Consider the following 19793-nt stretch of genomic DNA (forward strand, 5'->3'; position numbering starts at 1 on the left):
AAAAGGAGAAAATACAGAATAGAATTTTAAATTCTTATGGAATTCAGACATTCTAGAGTCAAGAGGGCTGGAGAAGTCCTGAAACATCTTTAAACCAACCTTAAACCAAAAATATCTCCTGGAGCCTTCTCAAAACCAAACTAGTAAAGAATGTCTCCCTTGAACATTATGCTCCTTTAAGAATTATCTATAAGGGATCAAAAGGAGCTCTGGTAGTGTAGTGATTACGAATGTGAACCTCAGGGTCAGAAGTTCGAAACTACCAGGTGTTCCGTGGGAGAAAGAGGAGGCTTTCTGCTCCCGTAAAGATTTACAGCCTCGGAAACCCCTGTGCAGGGTCGCTATGAGTTGGAACCGACTCCACGACACATAACAACAACAACATAAGGGATCAAATTTGTAGCAGCAACTCAAAAGAATAAATAGAGACCTTGTTGTTGTTGTTATTAGCCGTGGAGCCGGTTCCACCTCATAGCAACCCTTTATAGGGTTTACTAGGAGCAACTGGGGAGCTGGAACTGCCGACCTTGTGGTTCAAACCGGCCTTGCAGTAAAGCGCATTAACCTGCAGCGCCACACCAGTACTCCAAAATAGGAACCTTAGGGGAGCAGTAAATTTATATTAATGGGAGGAATAACTCAGAAAATGAGGGTTCCACAACTTGAAGATGTAATCAGTGTCACTAGATGATAAATGTTGTTATTAAGTGCCATCGAATTGGTTCTAATTCCTAATTATGACTCTGTTAGGGTTTCCAAGGGGTCCTGGTGTGGCATTGCAGGATAAAGCACTGGAACGCAAGATCGGTTTGAACCACATCGTTGGTGGTTCAAACTCACCCGTCGTTCCTTAGAAACCCTATACAGGGTTGCTATGAGTCAGAGCCGACTGGATGGTACTTAACAACAGCAACATAGGGTTTCCAAGGAACAGCTGATTGATTTGAATCACTGACCTTGTGGTTACAGTCCAGTGCTTATCTTACAGCGCCACACCAGGATTCTAAACGATAAATGGAGAACTGTTGAATTATTCTATGTTTTTTGTATATATACTCAACAATAACAAAATAAAGAAAGTTTTAAAGAAAGAAAAAAAAAACAAATAGAGCACAGTTCAACTCTAATACACATGGGGTTGCCATGAGTCAGAGCTGACTCATTAACAACTGGGTCAGGATAAAGACCATCAAGAATGAGGGGAATCCACAAGCAGCGGCCAGAGGGGAACCTGCAGCTCTGAGCTGGGAGCCGGGGCCGATATCCTTAGCAACCCCTCTCGGGGAAGTCGAACCAGGCCATGGGGTTCGCATTGTGGTAGACTACTGTGAACCATGTGGCTTGGAGGCAACCTACCTGGAGCTGGCGAGTGCAGTGAAGGAACAGTATCCCGGCATCAAGAATTAATTGCTCGTGCCGGGTACAGGGGCCTTTGAGATGGAGATCAATGGATAGATGATATTTTCCAATCTGGAGAATGGGGGCTCTCCTTATGAGAAAGATCTCATGGAGGCTATCCCAAGAGCCAGTAATGGAGAGCCTTTAGAAAAGATCACCAACAGCTGTCCTCTCTGCATCATCCTGTGACTGCACACCATCCTGGGGTCCAAGTCTTGGTCTCCTCTGTGATCTAATTGGGGCTACCCCTCTGCCTCTTTTCCATCACTAGTAGCTACACGACCCTGGCCTCCACTTTGTACCTTGGAGGAACAGAAGTTTTTGTGGTCTTCAGGATGGAAGAGAACCCCTCCCTACTGACATTTTCACAGACATCTTATACCCTCTTCTCAGGATCAAAGCTGATACAGCCCATCCGCCAGACCCAGTATTTCTCAGATTGTGGATTGAATTGATCCTTCTCCAGACCAGGCAATAAAGTAACACGACAAGAAAAAAAAAAAAAAGGATGAAGGGAATCTAGGGTTTCTGGAAGCCATCATGAGGAGCCTGACAGTGAAGTCAACATGTGAAAAGAACCTTGGTGACAATGAAACCAACACATAAAAAAGGAAGAATTAGAACCAAGACATGGAAAGCGAGAACAAGCAATCACCCTGGCCATCATCTAAGCACCATTGCTGCTTTGGGTGTCTCAATTATTTGAGTCAATAAATTTTTTGTATGTGTGTGCTTCACATGGTAGGAGTTTAGCTTATTACTTTCTAAAGAAACACTCTGACTAATATAATACCCTTTTCTCAATTTTCCTTTGAGTTGTTTTATTTTTTGTTATTGAGTTGAAGGCACTTTGACATATCCTGGACATTTATCATTTGTCTATGGCTTGCTGTAAGTAATTTCTTCCACTACATCATTTATCTTTGCTATTTGTTTACATTCTCATTGTTGAGATGGTTATCGTTTTATAGGGTCTAAATTGACACACTTAACCTTTATCTTTTTTTATTACTAGACAATTCTTTTGGCTGAAAGTAAAGGTTCAAATAAAAGACAATTTATTGGCTAACAAAAATGGGAACTCTATAGGCATTTGTTCCTAACCCACAGTTAGAATCATAATTGCAACCAGATCATTAATACCATTCCTCTTTCATTCCATCAGTTCTCTGGGCTTCTTTCCTGTTGAAGTTCCCTTCACCTTTTTATAAACATGGACCATATTCTTTTAATTCGTAATTCCAAAGGAAGAGGGAAAGTCTTTCCTAATGAGTTGAGCATAGGAATTCCAGGAGAGCTGTTAGCCTACTATGGAGTCTAACTGATGTGTACTGTATATCCACACCTGGGTCTAATATCTGGATCACTCATCTCAAACTACTCAGAATGTACTCCATACATTCTGTTTTGTTCTAGAAAAATGGAGAAAGAGAAAACATGGTAAGCATATGATGGCTACCATTTTCATCACTGCCTTTTATGTGTTGCTTGTAACAACCTTCATCTCCCCAAATTATATATTTTTAAATCCTCCCTTATATTTTTATTTTTTTTAACAATTTTGTATTTTCATTTCAGTTCTATATTCCATCTGGAATGTATCTTTATTTATAGCTTGAAGTAGAAAGCTGAGTTAATTATATTCCCATATGGAAAACCAATTGTTTCAAAACCATATGTTGAGTAGTCTATCTTTTCCCCCATAGTTGGAAATGCCGCATTATTAAAAACAAAATTCTACATTTAAATGGAACTGTTTCTTGACTATTCTGTTTGCTCCACTGCTCTGGTATCCTATTCCTGTAATAATTCCATGATGTTCAAATCACAATTAACTTCACAGGGAAGCTTTCTCTATACTTGGTCCTAAATGTCTCTCCTAACAGGAATGTTTTGGGCTGTGGTTTTCTTTGATCCTATTCTCCATTGTTCCTGTGCTTCCGATTCTGTAAAATGTTCTTTGACTATAAAGTACGTATTGTTTTGGATTTTTCCTGCCAGTCTTTCTTTCACCAAGTTATCTTCTGTTCTTCTGGCCACTCCAGGCTAGTTTACTTGTCCTTTCTAGTGGAAATTTCCTACCTCAGATGGGGTTCTGGATGAATAAAGAAAACCATAGAAGAACTGATGCATTTGAATTATGGTGTTGGAGAAGAATATTGAAAAATACCAACAACAAACAAATCTGTATTAGAAGAAGTACAACCAGAATGCTCCTTAGAAGCCAGAATAGTGAGACTTCATCCTTCATATATTGGATATGTTGTCAGGAAGGATCAGTCCCCAGAGAAGGACATCATGCTTGGTAAAGTGGAGGGTCTGCAAAAAAAAGAGGAAGACCCCAATGAGATGGATTGGCACAGTGGTGTCAGCAGTGGGGTCAAGCATAACAATTGTGAGAATGGCACACGACTGGACAGTGTTTTGTTATGTTGTGCATAGGGTTGCTATGAGTCAGAACCAACTTGGCAGCAACAAACAACAACAGCAACAACGTGTACCTTATTTGCATTATTAGTAAAGTGTCAAATCCACTTGGTGGGCCACAAGTACCGTATTTGCATAATCCCACTTCATCATTTGGTTGCAGTTACAAGACCATGGAAAGAAAGTCCATAAAAAGTGATCCATTACATCACAATGTATATTTCTTTTTCTTTATAGTGCCTGTTGTTGTTAAGTGCCTTTGAGTCAGTTCTGACTAATAGCAACCCACTGTAGGGTTTCTGAGGAGTGGCTGGTGAGTTTGAACTGTTGACCCTGTGGTTAGCAGTACAGTGCTTAAACTACAGCGTCTCACAAGGACTCCTTATCCTGCATACACCTCTTAAAAGTGATTGATATCTTTTGTTACTTCAGGAATTTTGTATCTATTAACATTTTATCTTCACCCATTCTTTCTCTTTCCCTTCTGGGATCCTGAGTATTGTTATTGCGTAGTTGTTGATGGTGTTAAGTGCCTTCTGACTGATAGCAACCCTTTGTATGGTTTTGGAGAAGCAACTGGTCAATCTTGCAGTTCAAACCAACCTTGAAGTCCAGTGTTTATCCTACAATGTCATATCAGAACTCCAAATGCTTGTTAGAACTTCTCAAATATCTTCAGTATCTTTTCTTCTCTCCTGTATTTTCCATATTTTTGTCTCTGTGTGCTACATTCTTGGTAATTTACTTTTATGTATCTTCCAATTTAACTATTTTTCTCTTGTTCTATTTTCAGTCTAAGAGCAAACACTGAGCTTTTACTAGAAACTCAGTCATTTTTCAAAAACTTGTTGGTAAATTTTTTGAGCTAACTATCCCTTCAGATATTTTTCAGGTTTGTCATTTATTTCATTAAACATTGTAAGCATATTTTTCATAATCTCTGTCTGATAATCCTACTTCTAAAGTATGTGAATCTGTTTCTGTAATTGGTTATTTCTGCTGTTTGTTTCTCATATTACCTTATTTTTTTGTGTACCAAGAGACTTTCCTTTTCTTTTTTTCTGTGACCTTGTTGAACACCAATACCAGTTTCTTTAAAGTCTGCTAAAGGAGCTCTGGTAATGTAGTGGTTACGAATGGGGCTGTGAACCACAAGGTCAGCAGTTCGAAACTACCAGCTGTTACACGGGAGAAAGATGAGGCTTTCTGCTCCCGTAAAGATTTACGTAAAGATTTACAGCCTCGGAAACCCTGTACAGTGTTGCTATGAGTCAGAACCGACTCCACGGCACATAACAACAACAAGGGGTGGGGAGAGAGAACTGATCTAGTTTTGATTTGCAATTATTCTGAGGGTTTACGCTCTTGGGGTCCCTGTTTCATTTGAAGAGGACTTCTTGTGAGGCTACTCACATTAAGTAGACTGTTTACCTCAAATTCTGTCTCCATGATTTCATTTTCTGGTAGAGGACTCCAGCGTTTGAGCTCAGATAACCTTGCCTCATACTTTTCTCAGCCACTCCTAGGACAGGTAGCAGCTTCTTGCTACAGCTAACCTCTGGGTCATCTCAGTTAATCTAATCTTTACTTGACTTTCACAACTCTTTTGCCAGTACTGTATTTAATTCCCTGGATTCATCTTCTTCTATTGAACTACATTGCTTGTGATTTTTCTGTCTAAACTCTGATACAAGAAAAATGAGGGAAATTGAACCTACTGGACTGTTTCTCTATTTATCTTATTACTTCTTTCCTATTTTTCATCTCCTTATCTTTGTTATCTCTTTATCTTTTTGTCCTTTCTGGGGAGATTCTTTCAATGCCATCTTCCAACTCTTCATTAAAAAAATTTTTTTCATCTGTAAAATTTTATTTTTTTAAATCTTTTCCCAAATGGCAATCTCTGGTTTTTTTTTTTTGTCCTGGTAGAAGAGGGACCTCATTTATGTCCTCCTGTTTCAGTACCCTGACTTCAGAGGTATTGGTTATCTCCAATCTCTGAAACTTCCTGGGGTTCTGCAGCACAAATTGGCTTTCTTCTTGTTGGCTCACCCCATCTGCTTGGTAGAACTGAGAAAAACTGAAGTCCATGTTAAAGCAAAATTCTGACACCAAGAGATTGTGAGCATTATTCCAAGTTTTATTTAATTTATTGAGGAAAGAACTAGTAGACAAAAAAAATCTGGTATGTCAGTATTTGAAGAACATATTATATGTGTGTATGTGTGTGTGCGTGCGAATATACAAACAAACTTAGAGTTAGGATTAATGAAAGGAATTCCAAAAATGATTTATTAGGTTAAAATTCAAAACTGGTTAACATTCTACAGGGCAATAATTACCACAAGATCTTACTTAACTACTAAACCAGGCTATAAAATCATATCACCTTACTGGTTTTTAAAGTTAATTTATAACTTTACAATACCATAAAACTGTCTGCTCTTTCACCAGTCGTGGATCAATTAGGTACATTTCTGGTTATAGAATTACATTCCTCAGCAGTGTTAGATGGGGCTAAATTCCACAAAATTCTACTTTGATTCAAACAAGGTTGTGATAAGGTAGTCCCTCATTGTATCAGGAATCAGACAATCATAATTTTGCTTTTCACTAAGTGTGAACTAATTTTCTCTTTCTCATCTATGTCAGAAGAAGCTTTCTACATTATTCCTGACATCTCTAGCCCAGTCTTGCCTTAATGTCTCTTCTTTAGCCCTTGTGGACTTAGTCAAATTTTTAAAATGTGCTGTTCTTTTAAATTTACTTTATCTTTGTGCTTAATATTGGAATGAAAACAACAGCTTTTTACTGCTATTCAGTGATATTTCTATAGAGAATAGAAACAAGTGTCTTCAATTGACCACAAAGGTTCTCTTTGAGTTCCTAAGTATGCATATGTTGATATTGCCTGAAAACAAAGGTAATTTTACCTTCTCATTTCTAATTTTATATTCAAATTTAATTTAACTACTGCCTAGTTATTTAAGAGCAATGTTAAATAGTGGTGGTGATAATAGTGCTTAGTATTTCAATGGGAATATGCTTTGAGTGCTTCACCATTAATAAGCATAGTGTGTTGAGTTATGTTTTTAGATTTAGGTTTTTTTTTTTTAACTTTTTATTGTTAATTGAGTGAAGGTTTACAAAGCAGATCATCAGTTTTACATTCAACAAGATATACACTTTGTTTCACTTGTTGTTGTGTGCCATCGAGTCCATTCTGACTCTTAACTACTCTGTATAGGGTTTCTGAGGAGCTGCTGGTAAGTTTGAACCACCACCCTTGCAGTTCATACCAACCTGAGGCTGAGTGCTTCTCCTGTGAAGCTACACCGGGACTCCATGATTGCAATCCCCTCCATATACCAACAGTTAACAGCATTTACCTCCATTCTCGTTATTGCATTCCTCCTTGTGTCTCCTGATACCTTCATCTTTCCTCTGCTAACCTCCCTCGTGTTTGTTGCATATTGCCTCCTCATAACCATGTTAACTTGTGTCTACCTTCCAGCCCATGAATAATTTTCCTTCCCCTTGTAACCATCATAGATTGTTTTTTTATCAAGAAAAACTTTTTTTAACAGAACAACTTTTTACAACATTTGTTATCATACAATGTTGCTCTTTTGTGATTGACTAATTTCACTTAGTATAATGTCCTCCAGGTTCAACTATGTTGTGAGGTGTTTCACAGATTCATCATTGTTCTTCTACGTTTTATAGTATTCCATTGTGTGTATGTACCAAAGTTTGCTTAACCATTCTTCTGTTGGTGGGCATTTAGACTGTCTCCTTTTTTGTGACATGTCTCTTATAGACAGAATATTGAAAGATCCTGTTCTCTTGTTCATCCTTCACTTTATGTTTCCTGATTATACATTTAATCAATTTGCATTCAGTGTAATTATCAATAGGTATGAATTGATTGTTGTTGTTTTTGGTTTTGTGTTTTGTTTCTTTTTGTGGTACTGCTGGATTCTTTGTTCCACATAAATTTCTATGCTGAGTTCATTTTGTTTGTGGGTTTTCTTAAGGTTTTCTTCACTTCTGTTGTGTTACTGTTAACTAAATCTTTCTGATTTTCCAATTTTTAAATTTTGTTGTACAGGTGTGTTATTTTTCTTTGTGGTTACCCTGTAATTTATTGATTTTTTTTCCTGCTTAAAACAGTCTACTTTATCTTGAAAATTACTTGACTCCCTTGCCATTTGGGAGTTCTGTATCAACATTATTCCTTCTTTTTGCTTTGCAGTTAACTTATTATGCACTGATACCTCTGGTTCCCTATTTTCAGTCTTGTAGATCTGTTTTACTTTAAATACTTCTATATCTGGATTGAGTTCTGAGTGGTGTTGTCATCAATGGTAATCTCAGGCTATTGTTTGTTTTTGTTGGTTCTCAGTACAAAGAATTCCCTTTAGCATTTTTGCAAAGTTGGTCTGGTCATTGCAAATTCCTTTAATTTCTGTTTATTAGGAAATGCCCTTATTTCATCATTATATTTAAGGGACTGTTGGGTATATGATTCTTGAGTGGCAACCTTTTTCTTTCAGAGTTTTGTGTATGCCATCCATTGCTTTCTTGCCTGCATGGTTTCTGCTGAGAAATCAGAGCTTACTCTTATTGGTTCTTTGTAGGTAACTTTTTGTTTTTCCTGAGCTGCTCTCAGGATTCCTTCCTTGTCTTTGATTTTGGAAAGTTTGATTATGATATATCTTGGTGATTTTCTTTTGGGATCTATTTTGTTTGGGGTTCGTTCAGCTTCTTGTATGCTTATCTTCTTGTGTTTCATGATATTAGGGAAGTTTTTTCAACAACTCTTTGACATTTTTGTCTGTGCTTCTTGCTCCCTGTTCTGGAATTCCAGTCACCCATAAGTTGTACCTCTTCATGATGTCCCACAATACTCTTAGGCTTTCTTCAGGTTTTTTCATGTCTGATTGCTCTTCTTGTTGTTGTTGTTGTGTGCCGTCGAGTCGGTTCCGACCCATAGCGACCCTGTACAGGGTTTCCGAGGGTGTAAATCCTTATGGGAGTAGAAAGCCTCATCTTTCTCCCGCGGAGCAGCTGGTAGTTTCGAACCGCTGACCTTTAGGTTCACAGCCCGATTCGTAACCACTACGCCATTGAGAATTTTATGTTCAATCTCGCTAATTCAGACTTCCATTGATTGGCATCCATTCCTTTGCCCTTTCAATGTATTGTCCATTTCTAAGATTTTAGTATTAAATTTCTGGATTTCTAATTGCAGATTTTGTATTGTTTCAAAATTTGCATTTATTTTGTCTGTTTGTTCTTGTATTGTTTTCCTGAATTCTTGTAAAGCTTTTATTGTGTTCTCCTTGCTTTCCTAGATCTTTCTATCGGATCCTTTGAAGGTACCTATTAACATTCTTTTGAATTCTTTTTCAATTAGTTCTATAGTCTTTTCTACCTTAGAAATGCCTTCTGGCTCTGCACCTTGTTTATTTGTTTGAGTCATTCTCTCTTTCTTCTTTGTGTCAGTTAAACTTGTCTGTAGTCTCTGAGGCATTGTGACAGTGTCATCTTTGTCAAAACAAACAATGTAGTTGCTGGGCCAAGAAGAGAGAAATCTCTGAGGGTTTGGGGGCTTTCTGCAATTCAAGGAGCTCACAAGGGATGTGACAATGTAGTTCATGGCCCTAGGTGGAGTTTTTGTTAGCCTAGGTGCTATCTACGTTCAGGGAACTCAATTCAGAAGTATCCTTAATAAACCTGGTTTCAGTGTCTGTGAGGACCACAGGGTAGCATGGGGCAGCATGACTGGTTAGATTATGGTCTGGTGACTCTGTGGTTTTGTAGGTCTGGAGACAAGCCCACTTGACTTCAGGCACCAAAGCAGTGCAGTTGACCCCCGTCTCAGGCTGGCCAGGCTCCCAAACATACAGCTTTGAACTTCTAGAGAACAGGGTCTGTGCTGCGAGTATATGAGGGTAGAAGCTGGCCACACTTCTGGTCACCAGGAGAACTTGGGGAAAAACAAGAAATTGCACATTTTCCATGAGAATCTGCTCTGCCAGGCCTCCCTCCACTGCCAAAGCTCCTCAGAAGATGGTCAAGATGGGTCTGGGCATCCATTCACCGTTCAGTCTTCCTCTCTCTCTCCATCCCTGCTCAGCGTCTCCTCCCAGCAAGCATTCCATCCACCTCTCTAACCTTTCTTCTAGAGTTCAGGGTGCCAGAATTTCATCTGTGTCTGTTGTATTTTGTCTCACGTATCTTTTGTAGAGGGTCTGTGTAGTGCATCTGCCTAGCTCTCTATCTTTCTGGAAGTCCTTTAGATATAGGTTTTAATATTAGATAATGATGAATTAAGCTATGTCTTCTTTATTAACATTTTTCAGGAACTGATGTAAAAATTTATCAAAAATGCCTTTTCAATATCCCTACGTCTGCCATTACATTATGATGGTGGTGTTCCTGCTGAGTTGGTTCTCACTCATAGTGACCCTGCATAGGGTTTCCAAAGCTATAAATCTTCACAGGAGCAGAAAGCCTCATCTTTCTCCTGTGTAATGACTGGTAGTTTTGAACTGCTGACCTTAAGGTTAGCAGCCCGACTCATAACCACTACAGTACCAGAGCACCAAGCAATTCTACCCCTAGGTATATACACAGAAGACCTGAAAGCAGGGGCTAAATAAATACATGTGCATAATTGATTTTTCAGAAAAGTACTGTTTACAATAGCCAAAGGTGGAAACAACCTAAGAGTCTATCAACTAAGAAATGGGTTTTTGAAACATGGTGTATATATGTAATGCAATATTATTTTACCATAAAGAGGAATTCAGTTCTAACATATGTTAAACATAGATGATCCTTGAAGTAATTATGTTAAATGAAATAAACCAGACACAAAAGGGCAAATATAATATGATTCCACCTATATGGAATATTTACAATATCTAAAATTCATAGAGACAGAAAGTAGATTAGAGGTTACCAGAAGCAGAGGAAAGCAGTGGAAATGAGAAATTATTGCTCAATAAATACAGTTTCTATTTGGAATGACGAAAATGTTTTGGAAATAATGATGATAGTTGCACAACACTGTAAATGTTATTAATGTCACTGTGCACTTAAAAGTGGTTAAAATGTCAAGTTTTACCTCATAAAAACTTTTTTAAGTAAAAAAAAATTCTGTTTGGATTTTGTTAGAAATTGTATTTAATTCATAGAATGATTTGGAAAGAATCAACATTTTAATAAGCATGGTTATATTATTTCTTATTCCTGATTTCTTTTTGTGACTTTCAGTAACATTACAAGCTTTAAGAGAAAATCTTCTAAATAAAATTTAATTCCTACACCTTCAGTTTCTACTGTGAATATTAGTTTGTTTCCATTTTTACTTGGTTACTTATATTATGAGAGTGAGATAGACTTTTTTTCCTGCTTTGTTTCAAAATGGCAACATTCTTGTTAGTCTACTCATATTTTCTTCTGGTTTATAAACTGTGACTCTGTTGGGATTTCTCTTTCTGGCAACATGGCAAACAGCTGCCTAGACAATCCTCTTGCTGAAAACAAGGAAAAATGCTTGAACAAAATATTTTTAAATCTTTTTAAATGCATCAGTAAACTGGTAGGAAAATATGGACTACTCAAGCCCAGGACTAAGTGAAGGAAAGAACTAAAAAATGTAAATGGAATACTGTACAGACTTTTGTTTGATGACATTTTCTGAACCAGTCAATTTTAAGTATCAGTATCAAACCCACCAGTCACTCTGCCAAAGAAAGATGAGGCTCCCTACTTCCATAAAGATTGAATCTTGGAAATCCTACACAGGGTTGCTATGAGTCAGAATTGACTCAGTGGCACTGGATTTGTTTTTTTGTTTTTTTGTTTTTGGTATCAAAACTGTAGATCAGACAGACAAAAAAAAAAAAAAAAGTAAGTCTAATAAGGATTCTATATAACCAAATAAAATAATTGAAGTTTTATTTAATAGAGACATAGAATACTACACACATCTAGAAGGAGCTCTGGTAGGATAGTGATTATGTGTCGGGCTGCTAACCTCAAGGTCAGTAGTTTGAAACTACCAGCAGTTCCATGGGAGAAAGATGAGGCTTTCTGTTCCTGTAGACATTTATAGCCTCGGAAACTCTATGAGTTGGAAGTGACTCCATGGCATACTACCACTACCACCACCACACAGCTAGAGAATAGAATATACATTCTTTTTAAGCTCACATAAGACATTTATGAAAAAAACAGTTTGGGGGCCATAAAGCAAATCTAACACATACCAAGGAATTGGTATGATGTAGAGCCACCTTCCATGACCACAGTGAATTAGAAATTAATAAATAGAAAAAGATGACTAGGAGTAAACTGCACAGTTGGAAATTAGAAAGCATATTTCTTAGTAGCTGATAAGCACGAAAGTCATAAAAAATAATAAAAACGCATTTTGGACTGAAGAAAAATAAAAATAGTACATATCAAAACTTGGAAAATGAGCAATAAGTATTTGTAATATAAAAATGGTGTTTAAAGCCCATTTATAATACCATTTTAAGAATTAACTATCTAGGAATATATTTAAAGAAAAATTCCGAGGCTGTAAATCTTTATGGGAGCAGAAAGCCTCATCTTTCTCCCATGGAACAGCTGGTAGTTTCAAACTGCTGACCTTCAGGTTCACAGCCCAATTCATAACCACTATGCTACTAGAGAGCTCCTTAAGAAAAGGTTAAGTAAACCTAAATAAATAGAAAGATATATTGTATTCACAGATCAGGAGACTAAGTGTTACTAAATTGTCAATTTTCCCAAAATTCATCTATAGATTCAATGCAATCTCAATCAAAATTTCAGTTGTTGTTTTTGTTTTCAGAAATGGAAATGAAGAGAATCTAGAGTAGACAAAACAATGTTGAAGAAAAAAAAACAAAACAACAAAGCAAAAGGAATATTGTCTTAGTTTCCTAGTATAGAAATATCGCAAGTGTGTGGCTTTAAACAACAGAAATTTATTTTCTTACAGTTTTGGAGGCTAAAAGTCCAAAACGGGGAATTGGACGTGTAGATTCCTTCCTTACTGGTTGTTGTTGCTGTTAAGTGCCATTCAGTCATTTCTAACTTATAGAGACCCTGTAAAGGACTTCCAAGGAGCAACTGGTGGTTTTGAACTACCCACATTGTGGTTAGTCGTCCAGTGCTTATCCTTAGGTGCCAAGCCAAGAGTCCTTCCTTATTGGTAGTCTAGGGCATTCCTTGGTTTCTTGGCTGCCCTCACATGGTATCTGTTTTATCCTATGTACGTGTGTGTTTGTGCTTGTTTCTGTGTCTAATCTGCTCTTTTTATAACTCAGAAGTGATTATATTTAAAACTCACCCTATTCCATTGTTGTTGTTGTTAGGTACCATCCAGTCAGTACTGACTCATAGTGACCTTATGCACAGCAGAACGAAATACTGCCCGATCCTGGGCCAACCTCACTACTGTTGCCATGCTTGAGTCTATGGATACTGTCACTTTGCTTATCCATCTGGTTGTGGTTCTTCCTCTTTTTCTCAGACCATCCACCTTACCAAACATGATGTCCTTCTCCAACGACTGGTTCTGCCTGACAAAATTTGGCCATCTTGGCCTCCAAGAGGCACTCTGGCTACACTTCTTTCAAAATGGATCTATTGGTTCTTTTGGCAGCCCATGGCACTTTCAATATTCTCCTCCAATAACATAACTCAAAAGCATCAGTTCTTCTACAGTCCTCCTTATTCACTGTCCGGCTTTTGCATGCATATGAGGTTATTGAAAATACCATGGCTTGGGTCAGGCTCGCCTTAGTCCTCAAGCTGACATCGTGCTCTTTAACACATTAAAAAGGTCTTGTGCAGCCGATTTGCCAAATGCAATACATCATTTGATTTCTTGACTGCTGCTTCCATTAGTGTTGATGGCTGATCCAAGAAGAATGAAGTCCTTAACAACTTCAATCTTTTCTCTGTTGATAGGAATGTTGTTTATTGGTCCAGTGGTGAGGATTTTTGTTTTCTTTACATTGAGATGTAATCCATACTGAAGGCTGTGCTCTTTGATCTTCATCAGTAAATATTTTAAATCCTCTTCACTTTCAGCAAGCAAGGTTGTATTATCTGCATATCGCAGGTTGTGAATCAGTCTTCCTCAAATCTTCATGCCACTTTTTTCTTCATATAACCCAGCTTCTCGGATGATTTGCTCAGCATACAGGTTGAATAAGTATGGTGAAAGAATACTTTCACACCTTTCTTAATTTAAAAACATTCAGTGTTCCCATGTTCTGTTCGACCAACTGCCTCTTGGTCCAGGTACAGATTCCTCACGAGCACAATTAAGTGTTCCAGAATACTCATACTTCACAATGTTGTCCATAGCTTGTCATGATCCACACAATCAAAAGTCTTTGTGTAGTCAATAAAGCACAGGTAAACTTCTTTCTGATATTCTCTGCTTTCAGCCAAGATCCATCGGACATCAGCAATGATATCCCTCGTCCCACGGCCTCTTCTGAATCCAGCTTAAACCTCTGGAAGTTCTTTGTCAATGTATGCTTGCAGCCATTTCTGGATAACCTTTAGTTACATTTTACTCGCATGGGATATCGAAAATATAGTCTGATGATTTCCGCATTCCATTGGGTCACCTCTCTTTGGAATGGGCACAAATATGGATCTCTTCCAATCAGTTGGCCAGATAGTTGTCTTCCAATTTTCTTGGCATAGATGAGTGAGTGCCTCCTGTGCCTCCTCACTCTCTTGAAAGATTTCAATTTGTATTCTATCAATTCCTGGTGCCTTGTTCTTTGCTAATTCCTTCAGTGCACCTTGGACTTCCTCCTTCAGTATCATTGGCTCTTAATCACATGCTACCTCCTGAAATGGTTGAACATTAACCATTTTCTTTTGGTACAGTGATTCCATGTATTCCTTCTATTTTCTCTGGATGCTTTCTGCATCATTCATTAATTTGCCCAGAGAATCTTTCAATAACGGAAGTCGAGGCTTGAATTTTTTCTTCAATTCCCCCAGCTTGAGAAATGCTGAGCATGTTCTTCCTTTTTGGTTTTCTGATTCCAGATCTTTGCACATTTTGTTGTAATATTTGGCTTTATCTTCTCTAGCTGATCTTTGAAATTCTCTATTCAGCTCTTGGACCTCCTCATTTCTTCCATTTGCTTTAGCAACTCTACCCTGGAGAGCAAGTTTCAATGTCTCTTCTGACATCCATTTTGACCTTTTCCTTCTTTCTTGTCTTGTTAATGACTTTTGCTTTCTTCATGTTTAATGTTCTTGATGTCATCCCACAACTCTGCTGGTCTTCAGTCTTTAATGTATCTAATCTGTTCTTCAGATGATCTCTAAATTCAGGTGGGATATATTCAAGATCATATTTTGGCTCTTGTGGACTTGTTTTCATTTTCTTTAGCTTCAGTTTGAATTTGCACATGGGTAATTGATGGTCTGTTCCAGTCTGCCTCTCGCCTTGTTTTGACTGATGATATGGAGCTTTTCCATCGTCTCTTCCCACAGATGTAGTCAATTTGACTTCTGTGCATTCTATCTGGTGAGGTCCATGTGTATAGTCCTCTCTTACGCTGTCTAAAGAAGGTATTTGAAATGAACAAATTGTTGATTTTGCAGAATTCTATCATGCTTTCTCCAGCATCCTTTCTATCACCAAGGCCACATTTTCCAACTACTGTTCCTTCCTCTTTGCTTCCAACCTTTGCATTCCAATCACCAGTAATGATCAACACATCTTGATTGCATGTTTGATCAATTTCAGATTGAAGAAGTTAGTAAAATTCTTCTATTTCATCTTCCCTTGGCTTTAGTGGTTGGTGCATAAATTTGATTAATAGTGGTATTAACTGGGTTTCCCTGTAAGTGCATGGATATTATCCTATCACAGACAGCATTGTACCTCATGACTGATCTTGATGTGTTCTTTTTGATAATGAATGCAACACCATCCCTCTTCAATTTGTCATTTCTGGCATAGTAAACCATGTGGTCATCAGATTCAAAATGGCCAATACCAGTCCATTTCAGCTCACTTATGCGTTCCATTTCATTTTTGACAACTTCCAATTTTCCCAGATTCATACTTCATACATTCCATGTTCTGATTTTCAATGGATGTTTACAGCTGTTTCTCTTCATTTTGAGTTTTGCCCATCAGCAAATGAAGGTCCTGTGAGCTTTTCTCCCATGAGCTTTACTCCATTCGTCATCATGATCAACTCTACTTTGAGGAGGCAGCTCTTCCCTAGTCGCATTTTGAGTGCCTTCCAACCTGAGGGGCTCATTTTCCGGTGCTGTATCTGACAGTGTTTCTCTGCTATTCTTAAGGATTTCAGTGACAAAATATTAGTAAGTAGTTCATCACTCCTTCTTCCTAGTCTGTCTTCGTCTGGAAACTCATCTGAAACCATTCCACCATGGGTGACCCTGCTGGTATTTAAAATACCGGTGGCAGAGCTTTCAGAATCACAGAAACTCACACAAACTCACAGTACAACAAACTGACAGATGAGTGGTGGCCCTATTCCATAAGAGCTAATGAATATATAATGAAGAAAACTTTATTTACAAGTAGGAATAGCTATTTCCACAGGTATAGCTGGTTAGGATTACAACACATATTTTATTGTTGTTGTTACGTGCTGTTAAGTCAGTTCCAACTCATAGTGACTCTGTGTAGAGTCCAAGGTGAGACTCATTTTTGAGCCACCGATCATGTGGTTAGCAGTCCACTGCTTATCCTACAGAGCAAACCAGGACACCACCATATGTTGTGTTGTTGTTGTTGTTGTTAAGTGCTATCGAGTCGGATCTAACTCAGAGCGACCTTGTACAGGTTTCCAAGGATCAGCTGGTGGATTTGAACCACTAACCTTTTGGTTAGTTGTTCAGTGTTTATCCTACAGCGCCACATGAGGACTCCATCACATATATTGTAGGGAGACAAAATTAAATGCATAACAAATACTGCATAAAACTGTTCATCAGTTTCTAATAAAGGTAAAACATACCTACTTTATGACTCAAGATCTATCTTGAAGTATAATGATGACTGTGATAGGATAATATCCATACAGCTACAAGGAAGACCTGCTAATACCACTATTATTGAAATTTACACAATAGCTACTAAAGCAAGTGATGATGAAATTGAAGAATCTATCCCAATTCTTCAGTCTGAAATTGATCCAACATGTAATCAAGATGTATTGATAATTACTGGTGATTGGAATGCAAAGGTTGGAAACAAGGAAGAAGAATCAGTCATTAGAAAATATTACCTTGATGATAGAAACGATGCTAGAAATTGCATGATAGAATTTTGTAAGACCAATGACTTGTTCATTGCAAATATACCTTTTTTCAACAAGTAAAAGATGGCTATAGGCGTGGACCTCACTAGATAGAATACGTAAAAATCAAGTTGACTACTTCTGTAGGAAGAGAAAGTGGAAAAGCTCCATATCATCAGCCAAAACAAGGCTAAGGGCAAATCATAGAACAGACCATTGCTCATATGCAAGTTTAGACTGAAGCTGAAGAAAATTAAAACAAGTTGACAAGGGTCAAAATTTGATCTTGAACATATCACACCTGAATTTAGAAGGCATCTCAAGAACAGATTTGATGCACTAGACACTAATGAACGAAGACCAGAAGAGTTGGAGGATGACATCAAGAACATCATACAAGGGCGTCCACACCTGCGCATGCAGTGATTTGTCCCGAGAGCTCTGAGCAGGCCGCTGACGTGAGGACCTGTAAGTGTAAGAATTGAGAAGTTTTTCTAAGCCACTGGATGAGAAATGCTCCAATTAGCTACAGTCCTTGGACAGATGAGGCCAGTGTCCAGGGTACTGGTCCCTCAGTCTTATGCTAAAGATAAAAAATTTGGTGCAGACCCATGAGCCCTAATGCTTCAACGTATAGACCTTTTAGCCAATGCTGTAGTGGTTACTTATAGGGCCAAAGGGAAGAATGGTGACTATATTGAACATAGTTGAGGAAGCTCCAAAGTAACAAAAGATGGTATGAGTGATGCTAAGTCAATTGACTTAAGGATAAATACAAAAATATTGGGGCCAAACTAGTTCAGGATGTTGCCAACAACACAAATGAAGAGGCTGGGGGTGGTGCCACCACAGGCACACTCTATTGCCAGGGTGTGGCTCTGTGGGTTAATACGCGGGACCACAAAGTCCATTTGAACTACAAGGTCTGCAATTCAAGCTCACCAAACACTCCTTGGAAACACTGTACTGGGTCACTGAGGGTCAGAACCAACTCGGTGCTTAACAACAAGAATTACCAAGGATGGCTTTGAGAAGATTAGCAAAGGAAATCCAGTGGAAATCAGGAGAGGTAATGTTAGCTGTTGATGCTCTAATTTTTTAACTTAAGAAGCAGTCTAAACCTGTGACAACTCCTGAAGAAATTGCTCAGGTTGGTACAATTTCCATAAATGGAGACAAAGAAATTGGCACCTCATTTCTGATGCCATAAGATTAGAAGAAAGGGTGTCATCCCCGTAAGGGATGGAAAAACCTTGAATGATGAGTTAGAAAGTATTGAAGGCATGGAGTTTGACTATCAGTGAAATAGATTGGCACAGTGGCATTAGCAATGAGCTCAAGCTTAACAATGATTGTGAGGAAGGCCCTGGACCAGACTGTTTCATTCTGTGGTGCATAATGTTGCTTTGAGCCGGAACTGACTCAATGGTACCTACGATTGATTCTGTACATGGAATCAACTTGTACAGGGTTTCTGAGAATGGCTGGTGGGTTTGAACTGCTGACTGTGCAGTTAGCATGGCTAGCAGTCCAGTGCTTATCAAAAAGTTTATGGGGGAAAAAACATAATGAAAAGATAATGGAATTTTTTCACAAATTTTTAAAAGCCCCGTTGTGTTTCTATTCCTTTTCAGCCCAGCGAGATGTATCTCTTTCTTTTGAGCAAAGCTGCCATATTTTTGGGAGCGTGGTGGCTCCATATAATAAACACTGGACTGCAAACCACAGGGTCCACGGTTCAAGCCCACCAACCACTTCACGGGAGAAAAATAAGGCTTTCTCGTCCTTTGAAGATTTAAAGCCTCAAGAAACACTAAACAGGGTTGCCATTAGTCAGAATTGACTCTACAGCACTTAACAATAATTATATTTTTGGAGTGCCTTGGTGGTGCAAATGGTTAACATGCTTGACTGCTAACTGACAAGTCCATCCTGGGGGTCTCAGAAGAATTATCTGATAACCTAGTTCTAAAAATCAGCCATTAAAAGCCCTATGGAGCACAGCACTACTCTGACACATATCAAAATTGACTTGACAATGATTTGTTGGCTATTTGTTTTTAAGAATTATGTGTAATTGCTGTACCTTTGCTATATTAAGGACAAATGGCTTGTTCTTATAATATATTTTTCAGATGTTTTCATTTGTACAACTCCAAGGTAGCAGGGTCCCAAGGGCCAGGGTAAGCCTAAGAGTATATCTCCCAATTGGTGTATTAAAGGACACAGCAGAGAAACCAAGTGGCAACACATAAAGAACAAAGGAAGCAAAGAAACAGAGGAACAAGAAGTGAAGGTTGTGGACAGCAAATTTGAACAACAGACAGGACAAAATGCAGAGTGGAAGGATTAACAAAGTAATTTACATGAACTCTGCAACTGATTTTGTTATTGTTATTAGTTGTTCTTGTTCTTGACACAGTTCAGATGCATGTCATGGTAACCTTAAGCCTAACAAAATAGAACATGGTTGGTCCTAGGCCATCTTCATGATCATTGTATGCTTGAGTCCATTCTTGTAGCTATTGTGTCAATCCATCTCATCAAGTGCACCCTTATTGTTGCTGATCTTCTATTGTACTAAACACGATGTCTTTTTCTACATGTTTAGATATGATTGGTCTTTCC

General features: G+C 38.2%; 1 pseudogene; it reads left to right on the forward strand.

The window, feature by feature from the left end:
* The window catches only part of LOC102816312, a 24419-nt pseudogene extending 22832 nt beyond the window's left edge, over window positions 1-1587 (forward strand).
* The last annotated feature ends 18206 nt before the right edge of the window (window positions 1588-19793 follow it).

Source organism: Chrysochloris asiatica, unplaced genomic scaffold (genome assembly GCF_000296735.1).
Source record: "Chrysochloris asiatica unplaced genomic scaffold, ChrAsi1.0 scaffold00304, whole genome shotgun sequence".
In the NCBI taxonomy this organism is placed as follows: domain Eukaryota; kingdom Metazoa; phylum Chordata; class Mammalia; order Afrosoricida; family Chrysochloridae; genus Chrysochloris; species Chrysochloris asiatica.